General features: G+C 42.3%; 1 protein-coding gene across 5 annotated transcripts in view; it reads right to left on the bottom strand.

Moving 5' to 3' along the window:
- Positions 1–13694, bottom strand: part of sybu (syntabulin (syntaxin-interacting)) — a 103662-nt gene that overhangs the window by 22070 nt on the left and 67898 nt on the right. The gene's annotated exons all lie outside the window — the stretch shown is intronic.

Raw genomic sequence — 13694 nt, 5'->3', positions numbered from 1 at the left:
TGGTTACATACAAGAGCAGGGGATAACTTTTGGATGAGAAAACCACAACAGGCCATAGGGCCAAGCAGGTCCGATTCACAATCTCATTGTGCATCGGGGGGGGGGGGGAGGGGGGGGGGAGCTGATCCCAGGGTCTGATTGTAGAACCAAGGATCTTCTTATGGAGGTAGGGTTCTGATAGGGCAGGGAGCTTCCGGGACATGGGAAAGCACTCCTGCTCCTCCTAGCCCTCAAGCAGTGTTATAAATGTGCTTAACTCCTTTCCAAAGTTGTCCTCGCCTTCCTTCAGCTGTTGAGTTTCCCAAGGCCTGGAAACCCAGCTGGCTAGGATTAAACCTGCAAAGCAGGTTAAGTCAGAGGCTGCCATTCCCAGTATAATATTTAAATTGCCAGCCTGCCACCTGGGGGCCTTTGTTAAACCTTGAAATGGGCAGGTTAGAGTCAGGTTGGGGTAGGGTATGGGGATTTTTAAAATTTTAACCTCAGCTTAGCTCAAACCCATCTGGTAAAATCCAGCCCATAGCTTTTAAGATAAATTCCATCTTTCTGTGCCAATCAATATTGTATAAGCACAATAACATTTATTCTATAATTTCTGCACTATAATCAATCACTGCAACAAGAGCATTTTGTTTTTACTTATATATTGAAAGACTGCCATGCTGAATAAAATAATTTTATGTTGGTGAAGTTCAATGGTAACAACACTAAGTTCTCATTCAAGCTTATTTTTGTGAGGACAATAGTCATTCATTGAGTGTATTTTCTCCTTTATATTTGATGATTCAATACTCTTTCTGGAATGGAGAGAATGGGCAAGTAATATGCTCTTCGGTCATCATCAATACCACTCTGGAACCAATGTTGTTGTGAGAGCGGCAACAGAATACTTTATCCATTTTCTTTTCTCCACCCTCCACAAACTTCAGCTCATCCAAAATTGGCTAACTGTATTCTAACTCTCACTTACCCACCACCTTGGTGCTTGCTGTCTACATTGGCTCCCAGCCCACCAATGGGTCAATTTTAAGTGCAAATTTCACTATGGCCTGCTCCACCATGGTCTATTCCTTTTCCTTAAACAGCTCTACAATCCTCAGAGATTGGTGCGTTCCTCCAATTCTGGCCCCTTCTGCACTCCCTACTCCCTCCACCCCAACAGTGGTGTTCATGCCTTCAGCTGTCTAGGCTGTGAGCTTAGAAATTCCCTCCCTAAATCTCTTCATTTTGCTACTTCTCTCTGCTTTTACCCTCCTTAAAATTCAGCTGTTTGACCAACTTTTTATTCATCTGCGAATAGTTTCCTCTTTAGCTTGGTGTCAAATTTTGTCTTTATTATGCTCTTGGGGCTCCATATATATGCAAGTTGTTTTTGCTCAGCAGGTAAGTGCATAGCTTTGCTCAGTATCTCACTGCTGCATAGCAGAACGCAAGGACTTGTTCAATGGTGGGGAAGGAAAGTGAAGGTTTTGTGAATACAAATTTATATCCAAGCATTCCTCAGTGTTGTCTTTCAATCCTATGAAGCAACATGCTATCTCTGCATTAATGGTTTTCAAAGTACCACTGATTTCCTATATCTTTTTTGTTCATGGTGTTGCAGCATGGAATGGTTCATATATTAACATAGGAAGGCTGTTTCTATCAAATGAATTCTAAGACACAATTCCCTAGTATTCATTAGAATGTTATTAGGACTTTTTTTTTTTAAATTTCAAGAACACCATAATACTGATCATTTCAAACTAAAGAACAATCAAAGTTTACAGTGCAGGATGTGACTCTTCGCTCATCATGTCTGTGCCAAATCTTTGTAAATGCAATCCAAAATTAAATCACTGCCCTGCAGTGCCCTCAGGCCCTTTTATCTTCCTCTGCTTCGATTCTTTATCCACCTTGCCTTAAAATAATCCTCAGTTGCTCCCTAAGGCAAAACATTCCATGCTACACAACATTCTGCAGAAAGAAATTTATTCTAACTTCTCTGTTTGCTCTCTTGATAACAATTTTAAACAGATGACAGCTTGTCACTGTGGCTAATTTTCAGCAGGATGGAAAATGGGCAGTTGCGGATGAGCCGCCAGTCTGACATCTTGCCCGATTTTCCTTTCCACTGAATTGGAAAGGACTGTATTCATTTTTAACAATCGAAATAGGAAGAAAACACAATGCAGACTTACACCAATCATAATAAGGAAGCTTATTTACAACTGGAACACACGGTTAAGTCCCAGAGTTAGTAATCTGTCAAACTTGCTTGCCTCAGGTAGCAATTCTGTTTTGTTTTAGTTCAATGATTCAGTAATAGCCATGTACTCAACAGCCTTTGGTTTCGTGTTTCCTGCTGACCTGAATGCAGCATACAGAAGTCTGCAGTTCTTCTGGATAAAGAATAGCATGTTGTGTTGAACTCAGCATTTATAAATAGGAAAGAGGAAAAAAAAACACCAGAGATTTGAGTCATTTGTCTGCTCGAGTGCAGCTACCATGGTTACAATAAAAGCAGTCTTTTTGGGTTTTTTTTCAAGAGAAAAGTTAGATACAACAGAACAATTATTCATCAACACATTATGCTACTTCAAGTAAGATTTTTAGAAATAACACTTTAAATATCTTGCAGCAGAAGCCCTTAAACATCAGAAAAAGTTTTCATTCTTGGTTATCACAAACAAAGTTATTGATGTGACCTTCAGAATTTCAACTTCCTTAATCATTCACTATAACTATAGACCTTCTATCAGAATATTAATGCAGAACTAACATAAACTATAAGGTAATTGCCCATGGATAATCCCACATTTGGAAGTAATTCCAGGCATCCTGTTTACATGTTTCATTCTATCATACCTTTATGCTGTTTCCAATACTGCAGTTATCACCCCAAAAATGAAAGCAGTTATGTTATTAAACACAAGCGTACATCACATACTTCACCATATGTTTTAATATTTGAATGATAGGACTAAAGAGCAACAATGTACTTTTAAGAATTCTGCAGCACAAAATGAATAACAGAAGTATGGCTTCATCTCCTGGTATCAGCAATTCAGTCAGTTCCACACTTCAGTACAAACCCACACAAGCTCTTCAGAGGTATAGGAAATGTTAAAAATATTGGTATTTTTGCTTCCTTGTCATAGAGTAATATGCTCTTACTTCTTGGCTGAAAGAAGACCAATGACAGTCATGGGAGGAAATAGACACAGAGTAATTCAGAAACAAAATACATGTAAATCATCAGTTGTATAGTTGCTGCAATGAAAATCAAATCTAGGACAATCCTAAAATCAACAGGTAGTTGCCATAGAACTGTTCACAGCAAACCATATGATGTCAGCAGTTGTTTCTATATATATAACACCGCATACACCCTGGAAATCGGAAATACCAGACATCAGAGAAGAGGCTAGCAGTTGCCAGTTCAATACAAAAATCAGGAATTGGCTGACATTTCAGCAAGTGTGTATGGGAGGAAGAATGGTTCCTTTTGTTTACAGATTTAATTAAAATCAGCTGTAACTGAATCAGTAATTGGTGTTTGACAACCACCAAGGCCTGCCCAAAAAGACTCATTATAAATCAATTAAGCAATTCCTTCCAGGCATTAATTTGACTGTTTTCATAGCTTCTTCCATTATTTGTCCACACACTCAAAAGGCCTTGAAGCCATTAGTTTTGAACAATTTATGATTTATGATACACCTTTGAGTCAAGAGCGTTAAATCAGACTTTTATAAAAGCAAAATTCTACGCTAGAGACTTGCACAGATGATTCATAAGTCTTTTAGTAATTGATTTTTACTGCAACAGCTGTAATTATTGTTTTTCTGAACTCTAATTGTGTTCATAATTTTCTACTTGTTTAATTTCCTTAAATTTTCTCTTTCTCCTTACACCCGCCATCATACACCATTAACTGATTCCTGAATTCATTATTAGATTCATAACAGTAATGATAGCCAAGAGTTAACACATGCTTAAACATTTCTGTGTGACCTTTTTCTGTGTATAAATGTGAGATATCAATGCTGGGAATGGAACAATTAACATTTTGAGCACCCAGTCAAGTTCTTCCAGTCTATCTATGGCATGGCATAGTTAGATGCTTCACAGTGTACCTCAGCACCATTCTAGGAAAAGCACCTTCACCATGATTATTCTAATGCCCACGCTTGCTACATAATTGAGATTTTGTCAAATAGCGTCAATTTTGGGCAGTTTTGTTCCCTGGGCCCTCGTCCATAGAAAACTGGATTCAGACTACGTAAACTCATTTCAAATAAAGCTCTTCCAGCAACCAGAAAGTCTCGAGTGTCATCCCATTAGTCTAGGCTAGATTGGAACTTAGATTCCAAACATGAAAGATCAGCATTTAGCCCAGCACACATCCCACTCCTTCCTTCCACACATTATTTAATGCTGTTTTAGATTTTATTTCTCTGGATATGATAAGAACTTGGATAGACTTCTGTTTGACTTCATAAGAATTTAAAAAATCAAGCTCATTTCAAGGCAACGGGGAAAGAACAGGTGAATGGGACTAATTGGTACTATGGATAAATGGCCTCCTGTATGATCCAGTGCTTTCCTATTACTTTTTATGCAATAGCCACCATTTAAGAAGTGATTTAATTCTAATATGCCAGCTCTCACAGCACCACCATTCTAATTCTGAGGTTTCCTTGCTGTTACTACTGCTCTCTATTGATAGATCTTGTTCATTCTGCTGATGTGACTGTCATTTTAGTTTTAAATCACAATTATAAAAACATCAGAATAAAATTCATAGCAATCTAAATGCAGACTAGACTGTTTAGGTTGCAGGGTTTTCTTCAATCTTCAAATGACCTTTATCCTGCACAAGTCAAAGCAGTAAAGCGTAGTTTGATTATTTCTGGAGCAACGATATGCCTAGCGTGCCTATATAAATGTTGTCACCACACTGCAGATAAGCATGCAATACATGATATCCTACATCTGTACCATATAAATCATAGTACCTACACCACTATGCCAATCCATTCTGATCTTAAAGATACAAGCAAAATAGATGTTTTTCCAGGCTCCTACTGTTTTCCAGGCAAATACTGTAGGCCACTGCCATCTCAGGCTTGCCACCCCCTCCATGATTGGTCCTCCCCTGGACTGCCTCAAGAGAGTGGGTTTGGACAAGCCAATTGTCAAGATACAGGAAAATATTGAGGTCCTACATCATGAAATATTCTGGAACTATGGGACAAACACTTGGTAGAAGTCCTAAACCATGAGCAAAGGTCAAAGGGTACTGTCTCATTCTGATAGTTTTGAATGTAAAAACTGAACCTGAGAAACTTTCAATGATGCGCTTATCTATCGATTTAGAAGTAAGCATCTTATTGGTTTATATTTTCTAGACAATCCTCTGGGCAAACAATATATGGTTTCATTTCTGACTTTATTCAGTTGTGTCATTTGTAGCATTCATGGTTGGCCTCACGCTAGGATTCCTAGGGAAAAGAGAGAAAAAAATCCCACACCAGAAGGATGGAAATAGAAGACACCTGTGTTGGTTTAAACATCATCTGACCTAAACTACATCCAAGGAAAAAATGTTTCAAGTTCTTCAATGAGAAGTCTAAAGCAAGGTGTAGAGAACACAATTTTAACTGTGGATAGATGGACAGCCATAAACCTAGGGATTTATACACATGTAAATGAGAGAAAACATGCAAGACCATCATTCTTCAACATCACAACACTTTAATATATTTGCAAAGCATGTGGTTTTCCTAAGCAATCAAGTTAGATGTCACTCCTACTGTATTTAGAGGATGTGTAAAATGAAGGGAAAAAAGTGATCTCCAAGATTTTCAAGAATTTTATCACTCCAATGTTTAAGGATTAATCTTTGTTATTTATGTACAAATTCCTTGTAATTCATTTACAACCTAAAATTTAGACAATTAGCTCATCTGATTTAGGATTTAACAATAAAAAGAATTTGAAGATCATTTCCTTGAGTATGCACCGCTCAAATGTTTGGTGCCTTAGCATTTGAAGTGATTGTTGATCAACTACAATGGCAGAAAGACCTGTGATTGCAGGTGTCACATAGAAGTAAATGATGTAGCACAGAAGCTGGCCATTCAGACCATCATTACAGTACAAGCTCTTTTCAAGAGTTATCCAATTAGTCCCATTAACCTAGTCTCTTGCTTAACCAATTCCCTTTTGTAAGTTTTCGTTGAATCTGCTTCCAAAATTCCAGACCATTTTAACTCAGTCCTCGTCATGCTTCTGTTTCTTTTGCCAATTGAAAGTTTCATTATAGTTGTCAGGGATATCAGAAGAGTCAGGGGGTGGCTGGACAAGTCAGGGGAAGATCAGGGGGAGATGAGAGGTCAGGACAAACTGAAATGGTTGGTGGTTGGGGGTGGGTGGGGGAGGTGGGGTGGGGGTGGTGGTGATGGGGTGGGGGGCTGTACCAGCTACAGGCAGTGGGTGAAGCAGATAAACTGAATCCAGAAGGGAGGTGGAAAGTCACTTATCTCCTCATCTTCATTTAGCCATTGGACTTCCAGAGGCTGTAGAGGATTAAATTTAAGATGGTGGTTAAATATGAGACATGCAGCCTCATTATGTTATTTAAATTGCCATAACGCCATCTGGGAGTGGGTTGGTTGCCCACCCTCTATTCCAGCTCTGTCAAAACTGGAAGTGGACAGGTTTGGTCCAGGATTCAGATTTTTAATACTTTGACATCTCAACAAACCCAAATTTGCCAATGGATTCTGCATGTTTTTTTAAACCAGCCTTCTCAACTTATCCTACCACCTTCAGAGATTTGTGTACTTACACCCCAAGGTTGCTTTGTTCAGCAACCCTTTTAAAAATATTCAGTTTTTTTTTCTCATTCCTACTAAAATATGTATCACTTCACATTTCTCTGCATTAAATTGTCTGCCATATGTCTGCCCATTTCACCAGTCAGTCGATGTCTTCCTTAAGACTGTTATCTTCCTCACTGTTCACTACTTTTACAAGTTTTGTGTCTTCTGCAAACTTGGAAACCCTGTATACCCAAATACCCAAATCCAGGACATTAATATATATGTAAAAGTGGCATTTATAACACTGGCCCTGTGGGACCCACTGTATACTTCCATCCAGTCTGAAAATCAACCATTTACCACTCCTCTCTATCTTCTATCTCTTAGCCAATTCCACCTCCACGCTGTCACTTCCCCATTAATCTTATTGGCTACAGTTTTGATAACAATGATATGATGTGGTACTTTACATGGTATAGGGTGTATGTGCACTTATCAGTGAAGGCTGCACCGCTGGTTGAGAAAGTGGTTAATAAGACATTTGGGACCCAGGGCTTTATAAATAAGAGGCAAATGCAACAAAGTTATGGTGAACCGCTATAAAACACTGGTTCGGCCTCAACTGGAGTATTGTGTCCAATTCTGGGCACTACACGTAAGGAAAGATGTGAAGGCACTGGAGAAGGTGCAGAAAAGATTTACAAGAATGGTTCCAAGCATGAGGGACTTCAGTTATGTGGATAGCTTGGAGAAGCTGGGGCTGTTCTTACGAGAAAAGAAGTTTGAGCAGAGATTTGATAGAAGTCAAATCATTAATGGTCTGGAAGAAAAAGATAAGAAACTGTTCTCATTGGTGGAAGGGTTGAGAACCAGATGACATCGAATTAAGATGAATGGCAAAAGAACCAAAGGTGGTATGAGGAAAATCATTTTTACACAGCAAATGGTTAGGATCTAGAATGCACTGCCTGAGGGTGTGATGGAGTCAGATTCAATCGTAGCTTTGAAAAGGGATTTGAATAATTTTCTGGATAATTAGATCCTTCAGAGGTTCCCAGCATCACAAATGGCAGTCTTCAGCCAATTCAATTCATTCCAAGTGATATCAAGAGATGGCTGAGGGCACTGGATAGTGCAAAGGCTATGGGCCCTGACAATTTTCCGGCAATAGTACTTAAGATTTGTGCTCCAGAACTTGTTGCGCCCCTAGCCAAGCTGTTCCATTACAGCTACAACACTGGCATCTAGCAGACTGTGTGGAAAATTGCCCAGTATGTCCTGTACACAAAAAACAGGACAAATCTAACCTGGCCAATTGCTGTCCCATCAGTCTATTCTCAATCATCAGTAAAATGATGGAAGGGGTGATCAAGAGTGCTATCAAGCGGTACTTGCTTAGCAATAACCTGCTCACTGATGCTCAGTTTGGGTTCCGCTAGAGTCACTCAGCTCCTGACCTCATTACAGCCTTGGCCCAGACACGGACAAAAGACTTGAACTCCAGAGACGAGGTGAGAGTGGCTGCCCTTGACATCAAGGCAGCACTTAACCAAGTGTGGCATCAAGGAACCCTGGCAAAACTGGAGTCAATGGGAATTAAGGGAAATCTCTCCACTGGTTGGAGTCATACCTAATACAAAGGAAGATGGTTGTGGTTGTTGGAGGTCAATCATCTCAGTTCAAGGACATCACTGCAGGAATTCCTCAGGGTAGTGTCCTAGGCCCAACCATCTTCAACTGCTTCATCAATGATCTTCCATCATACGGTCAGATGTGGGCTTGTTCGCTGATGATTGCACAACGTTCAGCACCATTCATGACTCCTCAAATATTGAAGCAGTCCATGTCCAAATGCAGAAAGACCTGGACAATATCCAGCTTGAGCTGACTAGTGGCAAGTAACATTTGCGCCACACAAGTGCCAGGCAATGACCATTTCCAAGAAGATAGAAATCAACCATCGTGCTTGACATTCAATGGCATTACCATTGCTGAATCCCCCACTATCAACATCCCGGGGGTTACTATTGACCAGAAACTGAACTGGACTGGCATATAAATACTGTGGCGATAGAAGCTAGGAATCCTGCAGCGAGTAACTCACCGCCTGACTCCCCAAAGCCTGTCCACCATCTACAAGGCACAAGTCAAGAGTGTGATGGAATACTCTCCACTTGCCTGGATGAGTGCAGCTCCAACAACACTCAGGAACTTGACACCATCCAGGACAAAGCAGCCCGCTTGATTGGCACCCCATCCACAAACATTCACTCCCTCCACCACCAATGCACAGCAGCAGTGTGTACCATCTACATGATGCACTGCTGGAACTCATCAAGCCTCCTCAGACAGCACCTTCCAAACCCACAACCACTACCATCTAGAAGGCCAAGGGCAGCAGACACATGGGAACACCATCACCTGGAGGTTCCCCTCCAAGCCACTCATTATCCTGAGTTGGAAATATATCGCCGTTCCTTCACTCTCGCTGAGTCAAAATCCTAGAACTCCCTCCCTAACAGCACTGTGAATGTATCTACACCACATGGACTGCAGCGGTTCAAAAAAAAGTTCACCACCGCCTTCTCAAGGGCAATTAGGGATGGGCAATAAATGATGGCCCAGCCAGCGAAGCCCACATCCCATGAATGAATAAAAAACAAACTCTGAAGAGAAAAAAATTGCAGGCTTATGGGGATGGATTAGGTAATGGGACAAGTCTCATCTTCAGCCTTATCTTTTGCACTGCTGTGCTGGGCTCCTCCATCATTGAGGAGGGAATAATAAAGGTGGCTCCACAAATATCCCCATCCTCAATGATGAAGGAGCCCAGCATATCAGTGTAAAAGATAAGGCTAAAACATTTGCAACAATCTTCAGCCAGAAGTGCCGAGTGGATGATCCATCTCGGCCTCCTCCGGAGGTCCCCAGCATCACAGGTGCCAATCTTCAGCCAATTCAATTCATTCCAAATTATATCAAGAAACGGTTGAAGTCACTGGATACTACAAAGACTATGGGCCCTGACGATATTCCGGCAATAGTACTGAAGACTTGTGCTCCAGAACTTACCGCGTCCCTAGCCAAGCTGTTCCAGTACAGCTACAACACTGGCATCGACCCGGCTATGTGGAAAATTGCCCAGATATGTCCTGTACACAAAAAGCAGGACAAATCTAACCCAGCCAATTACCGCCCATCAGTCTACTCTCCATCATCAGTAAAGTAATGGAAGGGGTCATCAACAGTGCTATCAAGCGGCACTTGCTTAGCAATAACTTGCTCACTGATGCCCAGTTTGGGTTCCGCCAGGACCACTCAGCTCCTGACCTCATTACAGCCTTGGTTCAAACATGGGCAAAAGAGCTGAACTCCCAAGGTGAGGTGAGAGTGACTGCCCTTGACATCAAGCGTGGCATCAGGGAGACCTAGCAAAACTGGAGTCAATGGGAATCAGTGGGAAAGCTTTCTGCTGGTTGCAGTCATACCTAGCACAAAGGAAGATGGTTGTGGTTGTTGGAGCTCAGTCACCTCAGCTCCAGGACGTCACTGCAGGAGTTACTCAGGGTGGTGTCCTAGGCCCAACCATCTTCAGCTGCTTCATCAATGACCTTCCTTCCATCATAAGGTCAGAAGTGGGGATGATGATTGCACAATGTTCAGCACCATCTGCGACTCCTCAGATGCTGAAGCAGTCCATGTCCAAATGCAGAAAGACCTGGACAATATACAGGCTTGGGCTGACAAGTAGCAAGTAACATTCATGCCACACAAGTGTCAGGCAATGAGCATCTCCAACAAGAGAAAATCCAACCATCACACCTTGATGTTCAGTGGCATTACCATCACTGAATCCCCCACTATCAACATCCTGGGGGGTCACCATTGACCAGAAACTGAACTAGACTAGCCATATAAATACTGTGGCTACAAGAGCAGGTGAGAAGCTAGGAATCCTGCAACGAGTATCTCACCTCCTGACTCCCCAAAGCCTGTCCACCATCTACAAGGCACAAGTCAGGAATGTGCTGTAATACTCCCCACTTGCCAGATGAGTGCAGCTCCTACAACACTGAAGAAGCTGGACACTGTCCAGGACAAAGCAGTCCCCTTGATTGGCACCACATCCACAAACATTAACCCCCTCCACCACCGTCGTACAATAGCAGCAATGTGTACCATCTACAACATGCACTGCAGGAATTCACCAAGGCTCCTTAGACGGCACCTTCCAAACCCATGACCACTACCACCTAGAAGGACAAGGGCAGCAGATACATAGGAACACCACCACCTGGAAGTTCCCCTTCAAGTCACTCACCATCCTGACTTGGAAATATATCGCCGTTCCTTCACTGTCAATGGGTCAAAATCCTGGAACTCCCTTTCTAACAGCACTGAGGGTGTACCTACACCACATGGACTGCAGCGGTTCAAGAATGCAGCTCACCACCACCTTCTCAAGGGCAACTAGGAGTGGGCAATAAATGCTGGCCTGCCAGTGAAGCCCACATCCCGTGAATGAATTAAAAAAAATGAGTTGCTCTTGCAGAGAGCCAGCATGTACATGAAGGGCTGAATGGCATCCATCTGCACTATAACAATTCTATGATTTTATGATTCAAAAACCTTTATCAAAAACCTTATGAAAGTCTATAACCATAAGAACAGGTGCACTATCTTCATCACCCTCTTCATTAACTTCATCAAAAAACTTGATAAAGTTACTCAAACAGGATTTGTCTTTAACATATTCCTGTTGTCATTAATTAATTAATCCATACTTCTTGAAGTGACAATTACTTCTGTCTTGGACAATTATCTCTAGTGATATCAGGCTGGCTGGCCTCTAGTTGCTGGGTTTATTCTTCTCTTTTTTTGAACAGGTGTGTAACATTTGCAATTCCCCTGTTCTGTGGAATCATTCCCATTTCTAAGGAGAATTGAAAAGTTATGGCCTAAGCCTCCACCATCTCCACCCTTACTTCCTTCAGCAACCTACCATGCATCCTATCCAGACTGAGTGACTTTGCTACTTCAAACACTGCCAGCCTTTTAAGCACCTCCTCCATTTTTATCCTATCCAATTTTGTTACTATGTTCTCCTTTACTGTATAATTGGCAACATCCTTTTCTTTAGTTCTTTAGAACTGGTTCCGATGAAACGTCATCGGCGTGAAATGTTAACTTCAATTCTCTCTCCACAGATGCTGCCACACCTGCTGAGTTTTTACAGCCTTTTCTGCATTTACTCATTTTGTACCTCAGGCATGTGCTCTGCATCTACAAGATCTCCTTTATGTCACTAATCAGCTCCATCCTTTCTTTAACTACCCTTTTACTATATATAATTGTTATAAATAACTTTTGGGTTCACTTTCATGTTATCTGCTAATCTATTCATATATACTCTTATATCCTTTTTCAAATCCTCTGATCTTTCTGTATTCAGTTTGGTTTTCCATTGCATTATGGATTTAGCATTTATCATAAGTCTCCTTTCTCGGCTTCATTTAATCCTCTGTATCTTTAGTCATCCAGGATTCTCTAGCATTGGATGTCCTTCCTTTCCCCCTTAGGTCAATGTCGGTACCCAACTATCTCCTCTTTGAAGGCCTCCCGTCGCTCATATATTGCTTTACCTGTCAATCTTTGATTCCAAACCACCTGGGCCAAGTCCCTTTTCAACTTACTGAAATCAATGCTCCTCCAGTTGAGTATTTTCACATTTGGTTGATCCTTGTCTTTTTCCATGACTACTCTAAACTTAATGGTTCCCAAATACTCCCTCATAATCCACCTGTCCCACATCATTTTTCAGAATGAGTTCCGGCACTGCTGCTTTTCCTGTTGGGCTGAAAATATGTTGATCGAGAAAACTCTCCCATAGACATTTCCTCTCCCTCTTTGCCTTTAATACTGTTATTTTCCCAGTCAATGGGCTGGATTTTCCTCTCCCGACGTGGGACAAACCCATGCCGGACGGGCAGAAAAAGAGGTGGGCGGGTCCCACATGCAGAAGGCATTCACCAATTCCTGTCGCTGGCAATGGAAGGGGGTGAGGGGCAGGTCGGGAGCCCGCACAGAGCACTCCTGACCTTGCCTGCTCCATTGTGGGAACGGCGGGCATTTTAGGTTTTAGGCAGGGTAGAGTGGGCGAGGGCAGCGGCCGTGCATTAGGGACACCTTGTATAAAGTGACCATTCCGCTGCAGCTGAGACAGTTCAAGCGCAGCCACACTGATATTATTTGAGTCGGGCTTCTAACTTAGTGCCCACTCAGGCAACGCAGAGGCATCAAAGTGCAACCAAGTGCTCCAGAGCTTTTCAGCCCCCGGCACAGCCTGCAAAGTCATGAACATTTTAGTGGACTGCAGAACAGTTGGACGACTGCACACTTTGTACAATCTCCTTGCTAAAGCTGGCCATGGAGCAGTCACTGCTGGAGGCGCTCACGGCCCCTTGCAATGTCATCATTCTGGTTTGGACAAGTCTCCCCGATGGTTCAAGCTAACAGTGCTGCCTGTGGCTGAGCTGAGAGCACAGCATGCAGTCCAGTGAGCAAAGCTGCCACAATTTGGTTGGGTGGAGTGGGGAGGAGGTGGGTGTAGTTTCAGGCAGCCATGCAGCACACTAATCTCTGACTAGCCAAGTGGTGGCCAGCACTCTCTGGGAAGCGTTAAGGGGACTTTTCACTTAACTAGGACAGGTTCTTAGTACACCCATGCTAATCCATGGGTCTCTCTCTTTCATCCTGCAGGAGGATCATGGATGCTGGTGAACTAGCTGTATGCCTTGTGGCGCATGGAGAGCAAAGACGACGGAGGAGAGAGAGACTGCGGATCCTGACTATGCAGAGGCAGGAGCAGCAACCTCAGGAAGAAGG

This window comes from Cetorhinus maximus, chromosome 4 (genome assembly GCF_964194155.1).
Source record: "Cetorhinus maximus chromosome 4, sCetMax3.hap1.1, whole genome shotgun sequence".
In the NCBI taxonomy this organism is placed as follows: Eukaryota; Metazoa; Chordata; class Chondrichthyes; order Lamniformes; family Cetorhinidae; genus Cetorhinus; species Cetorhinus maximus.
The sequence above is the reverse complement of the archived record's forward strand: the minus strand, read 5'-3'. Positions and strand labels throughout refer to the sequence as shown.